The sequence below is a fragment of the Rhododendron vialii genome, chromosome 1a (assembly GCF_030253575.1).
Source record: "Rhododendron vialii isolate Sample 1 chromosome 1a, ASM3025357v1".
NCBI classification, from domain to species: Eukaryota; Viridiplantae; Streptophyta; class Magnoliopsida; order Ericales; family Ericaceae; genus Rhododendron; species Rhododendron vialii.
In genome coordinates, this window is record NC_080557.1 from 25,379,707 (window position 1) to 25,385,263 (window position 5,557).

The window sequence follows — 5,557 nt, forward strand, 5'->3', positions numbered from 1 at the left end:
GTGAGTATGCTTAGGCCAGGATAGTGAGGAATGCCAAAATTGACAAAGTCCAAGCAAACTTAAGCCTTGGCTATGAGCTGAACCCGAGATAGGCCAGGTGCAAAGGAAACCTAGGCCTTGGCAACATATAAGACCTAAATCAAGTCCAAACGCACTTAGGTCTTGGCATTGAGTAATAACCGAAACGGCCATGTTCGCCCGAGAATTGGGATGAGTACGAGTACTTCTAAAGTAGTGAACATTGCTAGGAATTCCTTGAGTACGAGAAAACTTTGGGCCAAAGCAATAATCAAATACTGGGAAATTGCAAAAAATGAATGAACTTAGCAGATGGCAACATGTACAGCCAGAGAATTCCCAAGCATAAACAGAGTCTTACGAAGTTAAGATTGAGTCAACTTGGTGCAAAAAGGAAGGTTCTTAAGACGATGAACAATGCTTCAATAATGGGAGTTGCCTTTCTTCCTTTTACAGAGGAGGACTTAGCAAGCAAGATGAGGGTTTGAAATGGGACGAAAAACACAAATATACCCTAATAAGAAGGGGTGGCATATGTGAAACGTCACCCTAGACGCCGTTTGGGCATTCCGTTCCCTGAAGGGTGTCCATTCACGTTTACTGTGGCCAGTATGAATTGCGCCACGTGTAAAAAGGGCAAGAAAAGCCTGTCCAGCCCAAACGATGAAACGTTTTGCCTGGCTTGATGATGAAAGTTGCACCGAATTTGTGTTTGGGATTGAGCAAATAGCGAGCAAAGTGATTTTTTGCTCGGTTACAAGGAAGCTTTGCTCGTCATTTCGAGTTAAAAATGGCAAGTAAAGCTGGGGAGCAATTGTAGGGGGTTATTCCCGTACAGGCTTGAACACGTGGTACGTAGGACCATGGTATAAGTACAATAGAGACAGTTGCCGTGCAAGACGGTGGTCAGCAATATGGACCAATGACATGAGAAACCATTGGTCCAGAAAGACTGTGCAGAATCAAGATCCAGTAAAACATGAGAAGTTATTGGACCAGGAGATTGTTAAAGAACCAGTAACACGCGGAGTTACTAGTCCAAGTATTCTGTTTGGCGATATGAACCAGTGATATGTGAAGTCATTGGTCCAAGTGATTGACAGGGACCAGTGACATGTGAAGTCCCTGGTCCAGGTAGTCTGTTCGGCAATGATGCCTAACAGGTTGTGGGCAGCGTGCCCTTCGGAATTTCCGGATTCCAAAATGCAGGAGCCCCGGGTCGAGGGAGCGCGAGCGGGGAAGCAAGCGCTCGCAAAATACAAAGTCGCCACTCGGGTTTTGAAGGTCCGACACCCAAGGAACCGTATTTCGAAGCACTCGTCGCGCTGTTTGATTTGAAAAAGTTAAAGAACCAGTCCGTCATAACCATATCTAGGTTCGGGAGACAGGTTACGAGAGGGGAAGGGTTTTATGGCACCCCTCTCGCCCGATTCGGAGATCGGTCTCTACTTAGGCATTTGCGAAAAATGTTTGTTTGCGATTCTGTTTCATTAATCAATTTTTAGCCAATTAGGGCGGGGGAACAGTTAATCGGGGATTAAAACTGTAACAGTTTGCAGGATGTGAAAAGATATGGCATGGACGGGTGAGATAACAAGTAATAAACGGAATGAAGTTCAAAACGTCGATCATACATCAAGGCAGTGCTGTGTACGATTTTGGCACGAACAAACAGCCAGCTTGCATGCGTGAATCCATCTGCATGCAAGTGAACCGTCGCGCGACAATACCATACACTCGCGCGAGTGTTGATGCTTCACCAACGGTTTGAATTTCACCCCCTTCTGGGCTCTGGAAGGTCCAGTGCTCACCCAGGTGCATACCAAGCAGTTTATAAGAACTTGAAAGTAAACAATATTACAACAGGCAGATGGAAATATTATAAAAACACGACCCCTAAATAGTGGGGGTATCTAAACAGAGGCCAAGGCCAAGCTGCTCATGCAAGGGCAGTCCCTGGAAAACACAGAACCGTCGCGCGATAGTATGATACAGGCGCGCGATTGTTCAGACTGGACTTCCAGGAATTGCTTTGCATATTTAGGGCTCTGAGACATGTTCAAGAGAATCCCAAGAGCATTCTGAACCAAGTGAAGTTATAAACTAAGCTAAACGATGATTTTTAACATGCAAAATAGTGAACTAATACTTTTAAAAGACTTGAAAGTGACTATGAACACAACAAGAAACATAAAGACCAGCATCCCTTCCCCACGTGGTCCAATCTCACGCAGACAGAACTATCGCGCGAGTGTGTGGGACCATCACGCGAGGGATTGCTTGGTAACGGCTCTTGAAACCTTGCTAGCTTTAGGGCCAGAACTGGTATTGATTACCAGCCTTGACCCTGCCAGCCCCCCTCAGGGGTTCGAACAGTGAGTAGAAAGGTATTATACCTTTGCTTGAGTGTCTTGGAGATGGCTTGAATGAGGTGGTGAGGCTTGGAGGGTGATTATGTGGGAGTGAGTGTGGTATGGGATGTTTGTGCTTGAGCTTTCCTTCTTCTATCTTGGAGAGAAATTGGTAACCCCTTGAAATGAAGCATGGGGGGGGGGGGGGGTGTTTTATAGAAGAATGGGTTGGTTGGTGGCTAGACAAGGCCATGTAACCAGCCAACAAGGCTGGTCACAATTGCTTGGTGGAGAAATGGGGTGGCAAAGGTGATGGGAGAATGGGGGGTGAGGTGGTGCAAGGGGGGGCCCCCCAGAACGCTGTTCAGTCGATGAAACGGGGTCACATAGGCCTGTAGCCCCCTGACCACCACGCAATCCGGGTGAAAACGATAGGTAATGACTATCGCGCGAGGGTCAAGCTAACCCCGCGAGGGTCAATAGTCAAAACTTTGACTTTGACCACCACCTGGCAAACAAAGCATCGCGCGAGTGTTCCAGACCGTCGCGCGACTATAAAACCTGAGGCCCAGGTTTGGATTCAAGGGTTTTCAGGGCTAAGGATGGGTTCCACACGCGCCAAACTCAAGTCATTCCAAATTCTCGAGACTGTTTTCGACCTGATTCATCATCGGGGAAATAAGAAACCGAAAAACGAAGTAAAACGATCGGGAAGTCAGATTGGGGTGTCTACACAGGTGTGCTGGTAGGCGGCACCATGTGAAGGTGCTAGGTGATAATGCCTAACAGGTGCGCTGGTAGGCGGCCCCATGTGAAGGTGCTTGGTAATAATGCCTAAAAGGTGTGCTAGTAGGAAAAGGATGCTAGGACATGATGCCGAACAGGTGCGCAACACCTGAGGTTGCTAGGCAGTGACGTTGAATAGTGTCGGCTGCACCACATAAAGGTGCTCGTTGGTATGGCTGAACACATGATATTGTTCAATGAGTTAGCCTAACACGTGGTACAGGTGCACCGTAGTAATTGTACACCGCCGATGTACATTGGACCAACTCTATCTGGATCGCTGTTCTAGAAGGTTCTAGAAAGGAAATCCTATGTGATAGGCAAGTGTCCCATGAATAAAGGGATTATAATTGAGTTACCATATGGGAGGGAATTCCATATGGGCCAGGGTTCCTAATGATGTTGGAATCTTAGGCAGAAAAGGAGACTTGGAGGACAAGTAAGTCTACATCTATAAATAAGAAGTAATACCCACGAAGCGAGGTACGCAATACGTTGCATTATTCGATATTTCCTAATGATAATTAGGGTTTCTCTGCTAGTACGTGATACTAACTTAAGCATCAGAGGGTCTTTGCCACGAGAGGCAAAGGTGCACTCACCCCTTGTATTTTTTGTAGATTAGGGTTCCGATGACGAACTAGGGTTCCCGCAAGAAGGCATGCACGTTGATCTTAGGAGATGTTGAAAGAATAATAAGCAGATTTTTTCCCCTTACAGCGTCAACAGAATATTCTTTCCTTTCCACAAATCTCCAAATGTCGTAATACCAGGGGTGGCCATCATCAGGTTCATGAATAACCATAACATGCTGGTACACCGGGGAATCTCTTTGTTCAATCATAATGGGTCTTAGTTTCACACCGACAGGGATTTCAACCATGGATGCCAACGTTGCCAAAGTATCCGCAAATTGATTCTTGAGCCTCGGTACATGAATAAAAGTTACCTTGTTGAAATGGGGGATGAGATCTTCAAGGTCTTGATGATATTGTTTAGCTTTTACTCCTTGACTTTCTAGTCGCCATTGGCTTGTGACACCACTAAGTTCGAGTCTCCCACTACCACTGATTTTTCTATAGCAATTCGATGGCTGCTTCCATGCCTACAATACAAGCCTCGTACTCTGCTTGATTGTTGGTGACTTCAAAATTTAGCTTGAATGCAAGCGGTATGTGGGATCCGTGGGGTGCTATTAACAGCACACCAATTCCAAACCCTTTCTAATTAGCAGCCTCGTCGAAGTACAACTTCCAAACGTCCTCGGCTATGATCATCAAATCCTCATCAGGAAACTTAAACTCGACATCTTCTCCTCCTTCAACCGGATAGTCAGCCAAAAATTCCGCAACGACCCTTCCTTTTATTGACTTCCTTGTGACATATTTGAGTTCAAACTCTGCCAACATAAGCAACCTGCGTGCCAGCTTCCCCGTGAGAGCTAGTTTCTCAAACAGGTACTTCAAAGGATCCATTTGAAAGATTAACCTTACCGGGTATGCCAGCATGTAATGTCTCAGCTTCTTGGAAGCCCAAACAAGTGCCCAACAAGTCTTTTACAACGAAGTATAGCGTTCTTTGCATCCAACCATCTTTTTGCTTAGATAATACACAGCCCTTTCAACCCCATCGTCTCCCTCTTGTGCCATCATACACCCCATTGCGGATGAAGTGACAGATAGGTATAGGATCAAAGATTTTCCCATCACAGGCGGTATTAGTACCGGTGGGTTTTGCAGGTAGATTCGGATCACCTCAAAAGCTTTCTGACACTTGTCATCCCATTTGAATGGTACTCCTTTTTTAAGCAAGCGAAATATCGGCTCACAGGTCAAAGTCAACTTTGTAATGAATTGCACTTTGCCGAGGAAGCTTCTTACATCCATCTCGGATTGAGGTGGTTCCATTTCTAGAATGGCTTTAATCTTTGAAGGATTCACCTCGATGCCCCGAGTGGTAATCATGAATCCTAACATCTTTCTTGCAGTGACCCCAAATGTGCACTTGGACGGGTTAAGCCTCATTTTGTACCTTCGGATTCTTTAGAAGAACTTTCTAAGAGCTGGTAAGTGCCCCTCTCGCTCGTTTGCCTTGACAATCATGTCAATGTAAACTTCCACTTCCTTGTGAATCATGTCGTGTAACAAGGTTATGGCTGCTCGCTGATAGGTAGACCCTACGTTCTTCAATCCAAAGGGCATAACTTGGTAGCAATATGTTCCCCATTTTGTTACAAATTTAGTTTTCTCCTGATCCTCAGGAGCCATGAGGATCTAATTGTATCCCGAAAAGCCATCCATAAAAGAGAGCAAAGCATGCCCAGCGGTATTGTCGACTAGTACATCAATGTGTGGTAGCGGAAAATCGTCTTTTGGACTTGCTTTGTTTAAATCTTTGAAGTC